Below are 19,830 nucleotides of genomic sequence, written 5' to 3' on the forward strand. Positions count from 1 at the left end.
GAGATTGTGAGTTTGGGGAATTTCAGAAAAGTAATACAAGAGCCTGTGCCGTACGTTTGTAACACTACCAGTGGGGTCTGGAGTAAAATCACCTGATAAAATGCATCACTATTCCTACTGCTAAATGTCTATATATTAACACCAAGCACCACAAGGTAAAGATTATAAATTGTCTTATATCAGTTCAAGTCAGACTTTGTTGATGAATGAATTCACGTAAGCTCAGTTTTCCAATAACTAAGTAACAAAATGTTTCTGTCCTTCAGAATCTCTAATAATTGAACTTCAGAGAAGGGATTGAGGTTGTGTGCACATTCTCCTTTTCACAGACAGAAAACTGAGGCTAAAGATATTAGATCAAGTAACCTAAACAGATCTAAATGGCAGACACATTTAAACTTAAGCTTTTTGACTTTAAAACTTTAGCACCTGTCTTTAACTAGATAAAAGTGGCATCTTCACTTCTTCAGGAAAAGGAATACGAATGCGCGATGAGAGTTGGGCGCAAGTCAAGCCTAGTTGTACACTATCGTGTCAGTGTCACAGCAACAGGATAACTGTCCCCATGTCAAGAGCTCACTCGGTTACAATATATAGAACAGTCAGAACTCAGCCCTTGAATATAAAAACCTGGCTTTCATACAACAAATCCAATTTGATCTCTTAAGCAAAACAAGCATTCAGTCAAAAGCTATATAGTCTGGAAATACTGCAACCTGGTATGTTGAAAAGAGACATTGGATAACTGGATAATCTGCAGACACAGCTCAACAGCTTATCAGACATTGCAGTGAACAATTCTTAATATGCCACATGGTTTAATATGTATCTATACCTTAATGTATATATAAAGTATGCATATGTTTATATAATATATTCCATTTGACTGTTATAACTCTAGATTTCATGTGTTCCATTTGATCTTTACAATAGCTCTCTGAAAAAGAGCCGAATTGCTCTATCTTACTGATAATTATAAACTGCAATTGAAGAAGGAATCATTATCTCAGACATTCTAGTAAGTAGAAGAGATGGTAGTAGACAAGTCTACCTCAGCCTAGATTTTGTGCAAGCTCTTATTTTATAACAAATTCGTTTTCGACTCCTAAAGTGAAGGGATAAAGCCCTGAAAGCTGCTCCTTTCAGTTAGAGCTTTGATGATCTCTTCTAAGGACCCACATTGTGACTATGAAATTCGCGTGGATCTTCCTATGACTCCTACATGCAGCTGCTCATTGCAACAGTTCTCCTGGGCTGGGTCAGCCCTGGTCTTGAATATTTTGTTCATTTATACCATTACTTTGTCTTCCCAATGGGTAAAACACAAACAAGCAATTTATCATTTAATTGTCAGAGCTACTTATGTAAATAATGTGTCTGGAAATGTTTGCCACTTGTCTCAATTTTATGAGTGAAGAAATGATTTTTCAGCCCTTATTTTAATGCTGTTACATCTGTGTTCTTATTTTTATGGTGGCTGTCAATCGTTAGCAATTTCAGGAAGCTGGGCCAAGTTCCATTAGGCACTTTAGCATTTGGCTGATCTTTTAAATCAAGAGGAAAATGCTTAATAAGTCACTAGGCAACATTCTATGCCTAGAATTATTCTAATTTTCTCCCTGAAATGAGTTCCTCTAGATATTTCAAAGACCTTACTTTACTCATTGCAAGGACATTGTAAAGTTTTACACACTTGTATAAGATTAATTTCTGTCCCTCTAGCAAAAGTTTTCACCTTTCTTCTTCTTAAAATCCTCCTCCTTCAGGTCAGGGGTTATTTAAGAATGACTTAAATCCATGATTTCGCCAAAGACAGAAGCAGGCCGTAACTGAATCAACTACTTTATTCATTAAATTTACCAAATGCTTATTAAGCAATGATAGCAAATGTGAAAATCCCAGATGAAAATATTCAAGGGCACAAAAATGAAACATGATTTATTTTCCTATCTGAACAGACTGTGGAGGTCAGACTCTGCTTGATGGCTGGAATCCTTAACCTAGTCAATTATTGAAAAAATTGACAATTTAAAATTTCTTTGGAAAAAACAATTCCCAGATGAGGCAAGGTTTCCCTATGAATATGGACATACTCTTAACTATCTAGCATGTAATATTTGATACATACCAAGTAATATGTATCATATATACTTAAATTATAAAGCCTTACAATTAGAGGAATCCTTAAATACTTAAATACCTAGAATATTGCATACCTGTCCCTTGACACCACCTCCTGGGTAACCACAATCTTGATTTTGAAAATATGCTCCTGTTAAGATGGAGCTATTGTTTAATAACATATTATGTGTCCCTAAAGTATGTATTGCTCCTCTGTGCTTATTGAGTTTGACGCAAATGATGTCATATTTATTCAGTCTTCTGTAACTTACTATTTTTTGGTCATACTGTTTCTAAGACTCATCCACCCTCCAAAAATGGAAAACTCCAGTGAAGTGAACTCCACCAGTGAATGGTCACAAATATTTTAAAAGATAGGACATCAACCTTTGTGACACCAAACCCTGACAATGACATGAGAGAAAGGGCAATTACAGGCAAATTTTACCAAAAGCACAGATTTAAAAAAACTGAAATAGATACAAAAAAATATGAGCCCATCAGAGCCATACATATACAAAAGACAATATCTCTTGGCCAACCTGAGCTTGTTCCAGGGTTAAAGGTTTGGCTTAAAAGAATGTATTTTGAATGAATGAACATGCCAGAGTTTCACTGTGGAAAATTACTCTCTTCTTTTTTTATGCATGTATTAGACAAACAAGGTTGTATATGCTTCAATAAATATGTCTAGGAATTTAACACCTTGCATTTTGTAGAAAATAGGCTTTTTCTCTCTGCTCTGTACAGTAGTGGTAAATGGAAAAATACGAACTACTCAGAGACTCACATGTAAACCATCACATGAATTATGTCTGTGGTGGTGCCCAGAGCATTGAGGAACGGGAAGTTTGCAACAGATCATTCTAGAGGGTCAAATAACTATGAAAGGAAAACAAATTTTGACTACTTAACTGCAGATTAAGTGTTAAAGGCAAAACAAAGCTTCTGGAGAATAACAGAGAGAAGTACCTTCATCATTTTAATAGCTAAAGATATTCTTAAAAGAAGACCTAGTGTAAGAAAATGATAAAATGACTACACTGAAATTATGAATTGCTGCTCTTCATAGTGTAAAAGATGCGTGAAAGGCTAGCCACAGAATAAGGGAGCTGTGGTGAATACATACTACTCACAGAACTTGCTTCTAGAGCATGTAAAAACCTTCTTAGAAGTCAATTTTAAAAAGTAAAAAGACAACAACAGAAAAATGGGCAAGAGATTTGAGCAGACAACTTCACAAAAGAGAAGTCAGAATGACTGATAAACATGAAAAGTGTGTGCTCTCATTAGTAATCAGGAAAATGTATATAAAACTGCATGAGATACCACTGGCTACGCCCCAGAAGGCTGGAAATTAAAAGCAAGGGTTGGGAGGATGTGAGCAAAGGGAACTCTTGCGTGCATCCTCTATTGTTCACTTTAAATGGGTTCAAACACTTGGAAAATAGTTTTTCAATGTTTCTTAAAATCGAGTATCTGCCTACCTTGTGATGAATCAGTTGCATGCCTACATACACCAAAAGAAGGTATAAACCTAGGCACCAAGGGACACAGATCAAATCGTACAAGGCAGCATTATTCATAATCGTTCAAAAGTTGAAACAAGTCCATCGCCCATGAATAAAATGGTATGTGATACATTCACAAAATATAATAATACCTTCCAATGATGTGAATTACTACCTCTGGCAGTAAAGATGAAACTCAGAAATAAAAGGTTGAGTAAAAGCAGACAGACATAAAATGAGGCAATTTCCAGAAACTAAATAAAAGGCACCAAGGACTCTATATCCAACCAAGATGTGTCAAGTGTCAAGGCTACAGAAAAACAATCTTAAACGTGCAGGAACTAAGGGAATATTTTACGTATAGGCTGTTGTTGAGATGAACAGGATGAACTTCACACACAAAAAAACAGAAAACTAGGAAAATGTCAGCAAAATAACTGATGCACTTACTATATTTAATTTTAAGAACTAAAACCAAAGTTGGATAAGAGTGGAAGAGTAATATGTGGATATTACATGTTCTGGAAAATAACAGAGTAATAAAACATCAGTAATTCTGCCACATGTGTATAATTGTGTGTCTGCCACAAGGCTTGGGATCAGAGGCACTCTCATACATTGCTGGTGGGAATGAAATTTGGTTCAACATTTAAGGAAGTAATTTGCCATTTATGGGACAAAATTATATGTGGATTTGCCTTTGAGCCAGCAATTGGGCCTTTGGAAATTTAGACAGTGTATGTAGGTTAATGATGTATGGGAGTTCTTTGTGCTATTCTGTATCAAAATGAATCTTAACAAAACAATTCTACAGTTAATAATCCATATAGTATGTTTGGGGAGGAGCTTTTGGGAGGCACATGAGGGTGTCTGTGGTGCTGGCAGTATTCTGTCCCTTCATCTGGTGACTACATAGTTCACTTTACTATCATCCATTAGAGTGAATATTAATGTCTTGCATACTTTCCCTAAGTGTTATATTTCAGTTAATAAGTTAACAAACACCATATTCTAGTTTTAAGCCCTCTGTTTTTACTGAATAAAATGGACTGTAATAGCATTCTGTTATATGAAAATAATACATTATGTACATTGGATGATCAACATTTTGGTTTCTCCCAGTTTGTAGTTATTATGAGCAATGTTTCCATGGATTTTCTCTAAGCATCTCTCTAGAGCTGCATACTCACAAGAGAACTAAGTCAGACTGCATGCTTATTCAACTTTACACAGTAATGCCGACTGTTTTCCAAAGTGTTAGTGGCCATTCTCCCAGCAGTGGTTTATAGCAATTACTCTTGACACACATTCTCTTCACCAAAAACTATTAACAAACCTTTTAATTTGTACCAGTGGGTGGTGGATGGGTACTTGAAATTTCTCTCCATCCCTATGTGTTCACCAATATAATTAAAAGTGTGGTCATGCCACATATACAGATAGACAGTTTTTTTAAACCTGGAGGGTCAATCAGAATACCGATCAGAGAATATAGTTTATTTTATTGTTAGAAAGTAAAGCCCAGTAGATTTAAAAATCAATCAATTCAAGATCTGCCCTCCTTTTTGCCTCATCTCCAAAGTATTATGTAAGTTCTGAGAGGCTCTGTGGAGGTGGCTGGGGGTGGGCTAACTGCTTCACGGCAGCCCTCCTTTTTGGTGTTGGTGTCTTTGGAGGTCAACGGTCCCATCTGGCCCTCCAGCAATGTTCTCTCCCTTTGTTGACCGCCCCCTGAAGTGTCTGTGTTCCTACCCGGTCCCTGGCTGTTTGATCTATATTGCAGCAGCTTTCTCCTGTCATCTCAAAACGTTCTCAGAGCCCACAAATCTTTTCACCTAACTTTCGTACCATTTTCAAGGGCACAGAAAAATTGTGTCATTCTCTCATACCACTTGAAGGACTGTGGAAGACCTGAGGTGCCCTCGGCTGTTGATACAGCCGTGCCCACCGGGATGGGAGCTTCTGAAGCCTCCTACGCCTGGGGTTTCCACAAAAACTGAGCAAAAGTACTCCGTATTCTCAGAGGCACATGCGCTTCTGGAGGTGCCACCAGGATGACGTCTCTAGCGGGGCTGGGGCACAAAGATCCCTTCTTCTGGGGCACAATAATTCACTTTTGTGCCACATCTCCAATTTTTTCCTTTGTGCCTCAGAGAACATCTTCTGGTTGGGGATGGGATAGTGTGAATTTTTCCAAAATGCCCTCCCTGTCTTTCTTTCAGGCTGAAAAATCAAGAAGAGGATGGTGTCTTGATTGTCTGGTTCTGCTGTGAAAATTTCTCTAAAGCCATGGATACTTCAAGTCCGACAGTTCAAACTGAGTGGAAGCTCTGGAGATGGGCAAAGTAGATGGCACTTCATGGAATTAAACAGAGAGTGTTTTATAAAAGAAATACATAAAAGATGCTGATTACTGCTTTGTGCAGTGTCCTGCCATAAGCACAGTGCGGGTGTACGTGGAGCATCACTTGCGTGGGAGGGTCTGTGAGCCTCAGTGCTGGGGTCTACTTGTCTTCAGGGTGTATGGCCACACACTCCTTTCCTTAGGACAGTTGCTCTCTGACCACACTCTCTCCTCCACAAGGGACAGGTCCCAAGAGCCACCACATCAGCTGCAGACACAGCCCTGACTATTCTGAAATAATGCTCTTGCTTTCCTCCCTCACACAGCAAGAATCAATTCTGCGAAAAAAAGAGGAGAGAGGAGTGCGGCAGAGCCAACGCTGCGAAGCAGGCCGAAGACGGACTTCCCTTCTCCTCCTGGGATGCTCTGCGGTGCTCACATGGCATATTCGCTGGTTTCCAAGCAACAATCAGCTCCCTCCGGACCCCTGAACACCATGAAACTCTAGCTCTGAGGCCTCTGCTCTGAGGGTTCCTCCAAGATGGAAATTCCTGTGGAAGCGGCACCCAGCTCGAACCCTTTTTGTGAAATCGTTAGGCACTTGTGTAGAGAAAGATGACAGGTTCTTAAAAGACCCTGTTTTCTGTTCACTGTTCCTTTTGATGTGCAGCGAAGTTCATTTGCCCAATGAGAGTCTCAGTCTGATGGAATCAGCTGGATTATTCGACGACTAGGAATTTTACCTTTTGAGAAGGAAATCTAGTAATCTTAAAGATCATTTACAGTTTAATTTGGGTTAGTAATTTTTATGTAATTATAAATAAAACACTGCCTTTGAGAATAACTGTCAAGATTTTATTCACAGGTTAAGACTTATCTAGATGAGGTTCCTATTAAGATGAAAAGTATGAATAACTTGCCCCAAGTTTTCATTTATAGATGGGTTTGTTGATTTACTTATTAATTTTTTCAGCACCAAACAAGACCCTGAGAAATGAAAGAGAATCTACCCTGTGTAGATTCATTGGGCATGGGTGGCTCTTTGTATTCTCAACAAAGAGATGGAATCAAAATAAGAAGAAGGAGAAAAAAGAACAAACAGCAATTATGAACTATAAATGTTTGAATGATCTGGACCACTAGAGTTTTCTGGATTATTTCAGGCTATATGCGTCACTCAATAAGCAGCCTGGAGACATTATGCTAAAATCATAGTTTTAGAAAACATAAGGAAAGAGAAGATACCCAGAAATCATTGTCTACTTTTTTATTTCGCTATGAAAAACATGTGCTTTGAACTATTCCTTCTTATGTATTTGGAAATGCAAAAGATCTAAATTTGTTAATTACAACTTTTTCAGAGATAAGGAAATGCCCTATGTTGTTGCAATAGCGCTGGATATGACATCACTGGGATTAGAAACTCCACTGAGCAATAAAAACACATAAAGAGGCTGACTGTTATTTGTTGGTTTGATTAGGTTTGTTTTTCGTGTGTGATGATTTGAATGTAATTCTAAAATCACTCCCCTAGGAATATTAGTGCATACAATAATACCATACAGTTAGAATAATAATGGAAGCAAAATTTCAAACCTCTGCTACTCCCTTTATATAAGTAATTTATAAAGAAAATACTTTCCCAATTGGACATGATCTGTGCTTTTGAAAATGCATTAAGGCAAACCTTTGCCACTGACCTTTCAGAGTTAAGGAGAGATTCAATTAGGTTTATGAACTGAAACCCTTATAGAGTCAAGGAAAGTCAGGAAATAGTTTCATAATCACACACAGAGGAAGGGAGTGAAGAGGATTAATTGGGGTTAAAGTTCCAAGATAAGATGTTCTCTCGTGGAGTCTTTTCAGTGGCCTTACTGTGGAGTTTTACTTCCTTTATTGGCTCCAAAACAATCATTTTAAGAATTCTAATAAAGATGTAATTCAGAGGCACTGAGTAATCTGCCTCTGATCATTGAAGTGCACTTTACAAAATAATGAGACATAACTAACACATGAAAAATGTGTATTTTATAATTTGTTTAAAGATAATACTATTATGGATAATAAAATAAATACTCAGGTACCCACACCAGTTTAAAAACTAGCATATAAATATTTTCTTGCAGCTTAGTGACAAAATCAAAATCTTTTTTCAATGCTAGGTGAAGATACATTTTATTGGCTCTCCCAGCCTCCTTTCTTTCTATAACCATGTTTCGGTGCTTTCCTTCTTTACAATCTCCTATGAATAGAGTAAGTGGTCCCATTCTTTCTTCTATGTTGCAACAGCCTCATATTAGAACCTGGTAAAATCCAATTATTATTGCTAAATAATAATACTGTATTTTATGTAGGGGCAAGGACATAAATCCATAACTTTTTTTTTGGCCAAAAGACTCATTTAAGTTTGATTCAGTTCCAACAAGGTAATTCCCCTAATATATACGTACCTGGAAAAAATTTAGAAACTCAGAATTGGTCTAAATCATATTTCCCTTAAATCGACCAAAATTGATTGAAGAGCTAAGGCTTAAATTATGACCTTTATGACAAGGCTGTGATGAATCCTGAAACACCTCATAAAACCCATGCTTCCTCATCTCAATTTTCCTGCCTTTAGTTAGAAAACCCCAAAGCTATTTTATATATATTCACCAAATGATGCATGAATGTTTAAACCCCCCGTCAGGTGCAGTCTTTGGCAGACAGAAAAGTGATCAGAAGAGCAATGAAACATTAACTCACCGTTGAATTTAAAAGCATATGGGTGGAGCTGGAAGGAAAATGAGCCTTTCTGTTTTCTTCCTCTGAACTATGCAAACACAAGCTTATCAAAAACTGATACAAAACTGATTCTCCTCACTTCTAGTCACTTTTGAGACCTGTACTTCTATTTTAACATGGGATAAGGAATGTGTTTGTGTGTGTGTGTGGGTTTTAACCCAACCACCTTTTATTTTTAATGGTCATGCTTGTTTCTGAGGAACAGGCGAAGGAAGTTCAGTAGCAAGAAGACGGTGTGATGAGCAATGAGGCACCTTTCCAGATCTGGGAAGGGCAGCAGTTTTGCTAGGCGGGTAAACGTCTTTTGTTTTCATCCTCTGAATAGTATTTTCCTCTTTTTTCTTTTACTATTTTAAATTAGATTTTATTACTTATATATATTTGTTCCATTGGTCAAGTGGCATACTTTTTTGAGGTATAACTTACATTCAGTAAAGTCTACTTTCTTAAAAAAAGTATATGGTTGTGTGAGATTTTTAAGTTCCTTACGGAGGTATAATTGACATATAAGAAACAGCATGTATTTGAAGTGTACAATTTGATAAGTTTGACATGAATATATCCATGAAATTATCACTATAATCAAGATAACAAACATATACATTACTCCCAAAAGTTTTCTCACGCCTCTTTGTAATCTCTCTTGTCCCTTCCTACTCCCACTCATCCTGCCTCCAGGAAACCACTACTGTGTTTTCTGTTATAATTTACACTTTCTAGAATTTTCTATAAATGGAATCACACATTATGTAGATTTTTTTTTTTTTTTTGGTCTGGCTTCTTTCAGTCAGCTTAAGTATTTTGAAATGAAATGAATCAATGTTATCACAATTATCAACTGCAACAATTGCTGAGTAATATTCCACTGTATGGATATTCTACAATCTGTTCATTATTGATTAGCTGTATTATAGACCTGCTATGAATATTCACACAAAAGTCTTTTTAAGGACATATGTTTTCATTTATCTTGGTTAAATATACCTAGGAGTGAAATGGCTATGGAATAGGATAAGTGTATATTTAACCTTTCAAGAAACTAAAAAAGCTTTTCCAAATTAGTGTCATGATTTTGCATTCCCACCAATAATTTATAAGAGTTCCTCTACAGCCTCACCAATGCACAGTCCTCTTAATTTTAGTCATTCTATGAAGGATATAATGTTCTATTTTGTTATAATTTAAATTTTCTTATGACTAAGATATTGAGCATTGTTTTGTATGCTCACTTGCTGTCTATATAATCTTCTTTGATGAAATACCTGTTCAGATATTTAGCCATTTTTAAATTGGACTGTTTGTTTTCTTATGATTGAATTTTGAGGATTTTCTATGTATTTTGGATATAACTCCTTTGTCAGACGCATGAATGACAAGTGTCTTCCGGTCTGGGGCTTGTCTTCTCATTCTCCTAAGAGTGTCTATCAAAGAGCAGTTTTTAATATTTGGTGAAGTCCAATTTATAAATTGTTTTTTATCAACCTGTTAAATTTTCCTCTACACACTACCACCCTCCTTTCTGACAGCAGCACGCCTTGTATGAGTTACAACAGCCTGGGTTAGGCCGTCAAAGGTAATAATCTCCCAAGGACGAGGAGCTTATTAAATAAACGCAAGTCCGTTTCTGGATGACTCTACAGGAGTGGTGCTCATAGCAACTATGCAGGGACCCAGGATGACAAAGACTTCATATCAAAATTCAGTGGGAAGACACTATGAAGAACCGAGTGAGCCCCCCGTCATTCCTAAATGCTTCCTGCCACTTGCGCTCCGTCTGCAGGGGCAGAGCGAGTCGTGGAGAAGTCCTGCTCAGGCAGTGAGAAGCCTTTGTTCTTCAGTTCTTCAGTCAATGCTCAGGTTCTAGAATCCATGCCAATAAGCACAGGATGCTAAGACTGCGCAGACCCCAGCAGAGGAACCTTCTCCAGCATTTCTCTCCGGAGCAGACAGACGGCAACAGACCAGGGAGAGTCTATGAGAAAGCAACACCTACGGCCTCCAGACAGACTGCGGGACTGGCTCCAACGCCCTCGCTTCCTGGTATCGCCTGTGCCCGAGAGCGCAGACAGGGTCTCCTTAAGGATCTGCTCTGGGTTTTCTCAGCACTAGTCATTGCAGATCGCAGGGGTGCATAAGCAGCTGGGGGCAGTGTGACCATCTGGGCGTCAAGGAGAGGGAACCACCTTTCGGAGACCCTGGATGTGCTGCAGAGGCGGTGGGGGAATACGGCTTTTCCCCTTTGAAGAGGAAAGCGGGCTGGCTTTGTGTTTTGTGTTTTGTTTTGTTTTGTTTTGTTTTTTGTAATGTAAGAAAAGAACCTTCATGGATTCTGTGAATGAAAAGAAGAGTGGGCGAATAATGGGGCTCTCGCTTTTATCTTCCCGCTTTGGAAATTTGGGGAACAGCCTACACACACTGTCCTTCCTCACCACGGGTTTGACACCTTGAGACAGGAGGTGGTTTGGGCATTTAAAATTCTCCATTCTTCTGTGCACTGCGACCGGCCCAGAGAAGACCTGGGAAGCGCAGCAGACCGGGCAGGAGCCCTGTGGGATTTTCTATTTAGCTGCTGGAAGAAAGACGCTCCCTGAGCCCTGGGTCTGCTGAGCGTGGCTGTCCTATGTTTCCTGCTGCTGTGGCCCCACTCCTCGTTGTTCAGCCTACCTGGGGGAGGCCACACACTGCGGTAAACAGTGAAGAAAACCCCCAGAAGGAAGAGACCTCAGAAATGTAGGGAGGGAAGTAGGGCTGGAAGCCAGAAGAGAAAGATAAACATCTAGTGATACTATTTGAGTTCATGGAGTCTGTGAGGTCCCTTTATATCTTGAATTTCCTAGTGTTATAAGAGATGTCATCTTCTCCCACCTCCCCCAAATTGCATTGATTCTGGTTTCCATCCTTTGTCACTGAAAGGAACTTGTCTGATGCCCTCAGGTTGTCACCAAGAAGAATACGCACAATTGCCGAACTTTCTTCTCAGTAGAAAATAAGATGCATACAAATGAGGAAGGAAAGGAGGTCATTGTTTTGTATGTTATGAATTTTATTTCCATTTTGAGTTGGGTAATTGAAGAATGACCCGTGTAGCTGGTTTTAGAGCTTTGCAGCACGACTCGCTGAGACATCTGGGGAATCTCCCCTGCCCGGCGTCCATGCCCCTGTGTAGGCTGCACCCACGAGGACGATACAGGCCTACCGAGCAGGATCACGTACATACTCTGCAGCTTCCAATGTTTTTAAATTCTTCAAAATCATTTCTTGCTTGAATGAGTGCCGGACTGCCTAGCGCAGTCCTAATCACAGGAAGTGCATAGATTCTCCTCCTTAGTTGAATAAATATGGCATTTGAAAATAACCCTCACCCAAATAAAACCAGCACTAGATTATGACGATCAATATTAATCATTAACAGTAGAGAAATGCCATAACAGATCTTTATTAAAGGTAAAGTCGCATTACACAGGTCTTCCGCTCCTTTCAAAGCCGACCAGGAAAACTGTAATCCTGAGAATGTTATACTTCATCAAATAAAGTTATCTGCTGTCTCTGAGTCATGGTTTGAAAGTTTGTTGAGAAAAGGAACTTTTACCTTCTACATAAAACAGGTGCTGACTAATAAGTCAGTCGACTGAATGAAGAACAAATGCTCTAGGGACTGTATTCGTTGGACTGTGTTTGTATTTTAATGGGAATGTGACATAGACTGAGGGTGTTGTCCCCAGCCAGTCTTTTTCTGTGGTGTGCTTTGTCCAGGGCTTTGCCATATTTGGAAATTAATGGTTGTGGTCCAGTATGTGCAGTCAGGTCCAAGGATTGGTCATTGATAAATAACTTGGTTGCAGATTGCAGCACAGGCCAGTGTAAATATCAAATTCAGGTTCTCCAGGATAATGCAGCCTGCTCAGTAGGCCTGTGTATGGTCATCTGTATGGACTATATAGGTGCACGAAAGCTGATTTACTTTAGTTTGTCTTGGTTGTTGAATGATTTGAATTGAATCTCCAAGATTCAAAACTTATAAAATTCCATGACAGTGAAAATACCTTACTTCTACTGAATCAAATAATGTAACATCCAATTTACATAAACCTAGATTTGCTATTGTATTATTTCACATCAAATGTAAGAATGTTGTAGGTAAAGAGTTCCATTTTTCCTGTCGCTTTTTATTTATGCTATTATTTCCATGTATATTAAGCCTACAGATATTCTAACCTCCAGAATAGAGTTATAACATTTCATTCAGACAATCAATAGATCTTTTAAATAAACCAATAAGAGAAAACCAATATTTTCTCCACTCTGGCACCCAGAAAGGAGGAACTGCCCTCATCTCCATCATGATTTTCTTGTTACAGAGGAAAAATAACAAGACTGCTGGCTTCTTAGAACTAGCATAGGTCAGTTTTATGTTTCCATTTTATTGGTCAATAAATTGGGTGGGAAAGTAGAACTCTGCCACAGGAGAACACTGCAAGGGTCACAGCCATGTCTGCAGATAGATGATCTTTCAAGAAGCAAGATAATATAAATTGAAAAAATCTAAGATGGGAAGGCATTCAGTGGGTCGGGATTTTGACTATGTTAGCTTGAGGTGTCAGTTCAATATCCACGTGCCTATTAAATAGATTATTGCTTCCTTTTGTGTTATAACACTTAACAAAGTTCTTTACAGTGTTTATATAGGGGATTGACTCTATGATTTAGGGACGAGACCTGCATTTTGCAGTCTGTATAACCTTCACATAATTTTCTATGACAAATTCTAATTCAGATGTTTGGATTTTCTCAAAAAAACCCCATTTGATTTCTAGATTCTGAATAGCAAATGTTGAAAATAATGAATTTCAAATTAACTGTTAACAGGGTATGGCCTCTTTCAGCACCTTTGTAGATGCACCCAAAGATATTCTCATCATAGTTCGTATTTAAGGATTTAGGCCGATTCCTTCCATTAATGCACTGCTAGTGAGTCTATCAGTTCCCCGCTCCTGTTCGGTCTCTTCTGACTGCATACCCATCAGGATCTGAGCGGGCCCACACAGCTCATCCCTCCATCCACCCTCAATACCAACATCTCTCCTTCTTTCACTCATAAGTCTACCTATCCAGCTTCCTCAACACCAGATAAATTTGAGTATGTCCCTATTCATCTAGCCCTTCTAGACAGTGAATTCTTTTGGGGAAATGCGGCACAACATTTTCAACTAATTTTATTACAAAGTTATGTTCTTCAAACTCAGGTGAAGATCCAGATTTTTTTTTTCAATTCTGGTTTATAACGGTGGTAACTACTTTAGGGAATGTTGGGAGATAACGGTTATAGTATTTGGCCTATAGCAGTCATTTGATAAATGGTAAATACTATAAATTTTAATTTATTAAAGTTGATTCTCTGGATGGGAGGATAAGATGAGGCTGGTACCTAACTACCAGTGATTCTAATAGATCTGTCAAAGCACCCAGAAAATTGGCCCACTGTTTTAACCTGTTTGAATATGAATGCCTTTTAAAAATATATTCAGATATGTAAGGTATTCAGATTGCAGTACATTAGTCTGATACCTAACTTTGTATCTAGTGCCTGCAATATAAATAGCATGGTCTTCAAAAAAATCATACTGTATGACTTTTATCGAATGCATTTTTGATAGAATTTAGGTAGCAGGTAATTTTGCTTTTGAAAGCCTTAGAACAGTATTTCACATTTCTGGTGGATTAATCATTTTAAGTACCAAATATTCATTTTAAAAATGATCTTGATCTTTCTAAGCCAATATTGATCTATGTAGTTTGAACTTACATGTGTCACTTTTACTGACGGGAATAAAAATTGGTCGGTTAACAGGAACAAAGTTATCTTTTCCAAGTCCACTAGGTCAGAAAAATGTTCCACAAATAATCTACAGACCTATGAGTAAAATTGCTATGGAAACCAGAGAAGACAAAACAGCCTTAAAGGCAAAGCCATTTTTTACTTTTGAAACAGAAAAGGAGACTGAGTTCAGGTCCCGCTGACTTGTAAAGAGTGTGACCTACTTGCGTGTGAGACAGAACTGAGAGTAAATCTCCTTCATTGATTGTAAGAGGGCTTTTTCCATTAATATATGCTAATGCTTCCGCTAGGAAGTGAGAGCAATTAAGCCTTGCTAAGGAGAGAAATGTCACAAAACTATGCAGTCTGGTTTGTGCTAGAATTGATCTTTTTTGCTTCTATTTACATACTTAAAACTATATATATATATATATATACTTTTTCTCAAGAGGACTTCACAAGCGGGTATTCACAATCATCTTAACAGTGACATTGGGGAGATTTTTATATGTTCTTCTTGACATAATAAAACAATTACTTTTCATACTTCCCTGTTACATAGTTTTTTGGTTGTTTGATCATAGTTTTCTTGCAAAATTGTATGCAATGGAGTATATGCAGAGGTTTTAGGCATTTATTTTGTTGATTTCTTAAAATACAAACATTTGTTTAACATGTTGGTGGATGTGTAGTGAAATCTCATTGTGATTTTAGTTTGCACATCTGTAATGACTAATGATGTTGAATATTGTTTAATTTGGTTTTTAGCCATGCATATATGTTCTTTAGCAAACCTTCCCTCAAGTAGTTTGTCCATTTTGTTTTTCTTCTATTATATTCTGATTTCAGATCTTTTATCAGATATATAATTTGTGAATATTTTCTGCAGTGTGTGGCTTGTCTTCTCATTTTCATAATAGTAGCTTTTGAAACACAAAGTTGTTAATTTTGGTAAGTACAATTTACCTTTTTTTTCCTTTCATGGATCAAGCTTTTGGTGTTGTATCTAAGAAACCCACAAACCATGTATTTCTTCATTGAGTTGCGGTTGGCTTAGGTCCTGCACAAATACAGTGCTTCAGAAAACTATCCACTGAAGAGCATCATTACAACTCTGCAACATCAAAGGAAAAAAAAGCAGCAGGAAAAGGAAAATATTCTCTACTTTTTGTCTACATACACTACTTACTGAACTCTATACTCTGCATGTGTGGGTTTTTCCCCCACACCAAGCAATTCTCCAACTCTCTGGTAGACAGAAACTGATGTTCTATGACTCAATTCAAGTCTGACACTACGTATAGTACCAGTCCCACAGGATAAGGGCTCAGTCCCCCAAGACTGTCCCCTCTATGCAGACTGTAGACAGCAATCTCAAGTCCAGAAGGTTATCTGTGCTTCTGAACAACTGGCTATAAATCAGAGATTCCACACCTCCCTGCTTGGTTTCAATTATTTGCTGGAATGGCTCACAGAACTCTAGAAAACAGCTTACTTATTACTGTTGACTTATTGTACAGGATATTTAAATGAGACAGGTGAATAGTCAGAAGAGATGCATAGGGCAAGGTATGAGGGAAGGGGTATGGGACTTTCATGCCACCCTCCCAGCACCCCATGTATTCAGAAACCTGAAGCTCTCTGAACTCTGTTTTTTAATGGGTTTTTTTTCATGGGGCTTTATTATATAGGCATGATTAAGTAAATCACTGGCCACTGGGGAATAATTCAACCTCATGCCTCTCTCTCCTCCCCAGAGAGGTGGAACTAAAATTCCAACCCTCTAATCACATGACTGGTTCCTTGGCAACCTGCCCCATCCTGTGATTATGTAGGGCCTTTCCAAAAGTCACTGAATTAACAGGAACTGAGGTATGGACAAAAGGTACTTGTTAAGAATGACAAAAGACAAGGTTATAGGTGCTCTCATGACTTGGGAAATTCCAGGAGTCTTAGGAGCTCCAGGCCAGGACGGAGGATGAAGACCAAATAGACATTTCTTATTATAAATCACAATATCACAAACAATATGAAAGAAATTGCAAAACAAGTATGTTTGAAACAACTTAAAAAAGCAGTTATAAATCGAGTTGATGCACATGACTAGATTGTCAAATTAGGCTAATTACCCAGTATCGAGCATTTTTAAAGACACACAGGCAATCAGGGTAAAAACAGACCATGCAGAGAAGCTCCTAGGACATCCTGTGCGACTCCTAGGGTCCTTCTACCCCGCACTGGGCACAGACCCTCTGCCGCACTTTAACAGAGGAGATCACCAAGTGAGGCTTACAAGGTTTCCTCACAGCACAAATCACCTTTAATAATGAGACATTTCTATTTTTATACTCTAGGAGTTCTATCCCCTCCTGACAATCTCCAGGGAGCTACACTACATAGATTCTGGAATTGTCTGCTACAAGTAATCCTTTAGCCAAGTACATCTTGCTAAGGGCACTTGAGAGGTAAGGTGTTTTCCTTCTAGCAGTATCACCAATCTGTTACCAAGACCTCCATTTGACAGGATTAGATGGGGTCACCTGCCTTCTTTTATTTCCCTTGGGAGCCTTAAAAAGGAATGAAATTCTAATATATGCTGCAACATGGGTAAACCTTTAAAACACTATGTTAAGTGAAATATAACAGACACAAAAAGACAAAAATTATATGATGGTATATATGTCTCGAATGGGCAAATTCCTACTAGATAGGTAAATATTCTCCAATAGGCAAATGCCTTACCACAATAAAAAGTTATATTTGCCTTGGTATATACTGTCCTACATAAGAGATTCATTGTTCAGGGGAAAAAAAGGCATATGAAAAGATAAGAAACACCCTCTAAAGAGACAAAGCAATTATAAAATCAGACTCAGGTATAACTCAAATTTTGGTGCCATCAGATTGGGAATTTGTGACAATTATAATAGTTATAATTAATATATAAAAGTTTCTGACTGACAAGATAGAAAACATGCATGATCATATGGATAATATCAACAGAGAAATGAAAGCTGTAAAAAAAGAATCTAGGGATGCTAAAAATAAAATACAGAGCAAAAACATGAAGAATACTTCTGATAGGCACATCAGAAGATCTGGCACAGCCAAGGAAGAATCAGTAAATTTGAAGATAGGATGATAGCAATTCCCAAATTGAAATACAAAAATAATTTTAAAAACATACAGGAGTTATAGGACAATATCAATCAGTCTGACATGTGTATGACTGAAATCCCAGAATGAGATTGTAACAGAAGAAATACTTAAATAAGGAATGGCAAAGAAATCTCCAAAATTAATGACAGACACGAAACCTGAGATCTAAGAAGTTCAAGAGTACATTTTCTGTAAACCAACAATTTTCTCTGATCTTTCCCTTTAGTTACTGCCAAAGCCTGTATATAGCAAGAAACTGTAAGACCATTGACTTTGTTTCTGCCTATTAATGTGCGCCTGTGTATCAGTTCCCTTCTGTGTTTCTGTGGCAACTGTTGAAATTTCTGTGATGATAGCCACATGTCTCAGAGAGGCATTGTGAGTAATAATACCCAAATGCAAGTTGATAGGAACATTTATTAAAATCTTGAATCCCATTTGTTACTCAGTTGGTCTACAGATACATAGAATTTAAAATAGAAAAACATATACTACAGAACAAAATTAGATAAATAAAACTTCATGTCTAAGTGCTTTATTTATTCTTAGGGAAGGTTAGATGCTTAAGAAGGAGAAAAAGATTAAATGAAAAACTGCTTAATACCTTCTAAAATATATGTAAAGTGATATTATTCTAACAGAAAGTAAATGCTTGCAATAAAAATGAGAAAAGTTTATTTCAGCTACATATTTTATTTTAAAAATACAGACTATAAAAGTTGTGAAGTATTTCAAAGCATCCCTAAAATTCTGGAGAGGTCTCCACCTATAGATTACTTGTATATGGCATGTTCCTTTACCTTTATAAATATATTCCTCATTATAGCTAGCAGAATATGTCAGATCCATCCATTAAATATTTATTTAATGACTTTTCAAGGTTTTACAAGCCTTGTGATTCCAATATATTGTAACATTGATTTTATGTAAACATTTTGCAAATGACACATACCAAATTTTTCAAGAAATTCATCAGAGATATAAGAACACTCCCTTTTTTGGATGGAGAGTAACTAGAAGTTACTGGTATGAGTATTTAAAAAGTCCACCAAATTTCCCTTTTTATGGCAGTTCTGTAGTTTTAGAATTCAAACAATAAATGTTCTAGAAAATTCCTCAGTAGTATCGCCAGAGCCTAGAACATAGCATGTGCTTAAGAAAACATGCAAAGGAAAGGGGGAAAAGGAAGAAAAGAAGGAAGGTGGAGCAGAAGAAAGAGGAGCCAGAGAAAGGAGAGGGGTCGTTTACCTTGTCGAACTCCGGTGTTCACTCTGTGTGATTCAGTATTTTAGATGTAGGGAGGTAAAGTAGCCTGTGTCCAAATTAAAACTGGATTTCTCTTGCATATTTAGAGACAGAATTCATTCACTCATTCAACACATTATTTGCCAGTGTTTGTTAGGCACTGTTTGGTACTGGGATGTTCAGATATTTCATAGACCCTGTGTCTAAGCAGCATCTACTCTTACAAGAATTTAAGATACAAATAAACTAGTGCAATTCAGTGGAGGAAGAAGGAGCAAGTTATCACAAAGTAGGACGTAATCACCTTAGATCAGTAATTTAAGGAAGCTAAAAATGAATAATTTTGGGGGTTAAAAACAAAAACAAAGGAAGAACATTTCAGGCAGAAGGAAAAAATTTCATACAAACTGGGGTGTGTGACAGGAAGACCCACTGGAGGAGCTGAAATTAGTGTGACGGAGCCAGAGGACAGCCTGTGAAGGGAAAGGCCTTCCTAGCTGGTAGTGTGAAATTCAAGGCGGGGACTTGTCTGACGACTCTAGCAATGGTCCGAGCAGAAGACCGTGGCTGATGATGACAGCTGGAAAGAAGAGGGTCGATTCTAGAGATATTTAAAAGGACAAATAATCAGTGACTCATGTGTATTAAACTATATTAATGGGGGGGTGGGGAATGCAAAAACATCCATAGCATTACAGCCAGATATACAGTAGTACATTTATATGATCAAAGAGGAAATGAATATATTTGGGAAAGACAATGATTTTCTTCTATCAGTTGCCTTTATTAGGACGTCCAAAAAGAAATACCCATTATATATTATAAACAGGGGTCTGAAGGTCAAGGGAAGA

At 37.7% G+C, this 19,830-nt stretch overlaps 1 long non-coding RNA gene across 2 annotated transcripts in view; it reads right to left on the reverse strand.

Annotated features, from left to right (window-relative positions):
• The window catches only part of LOC140846576 (uncharacterized), a 181,575-nt gene that overhangs the window by 103,582 nt on the left and 58,163 nt on the right, over positions 1 to 19,830 (reverse strand). The window contains exon 3 of one of the 2 annotated variants that reach the window (XR_012125813.1): positions 18,357 to 19,580. The exons of the other annotated variant lie outside the window; for it this stretch is intronic. This is a non-coding gene — a long non-coding RNA (uncharacterized lncRNA). Of the gene's footprint in view, positions 1 to 18,356; positions 19,581 to 19,830 lie in introns of those variants that run through there. 2 annotated transcript variants of the gene reach the window in all.

The sequence above is a fragment of the Manis javanica genome, chromosome 15 (genome assembly GCF_040802235.1).
Source record: "Manis javanica isolate MJ-LG chromosome 15, MJ_LKY, whole genome shotgun sequence".
NCBI lineage: Eukaryota > Metazoa > Chordata > Mammalia > Pholidota > Manidae > Manis > Manis javanica.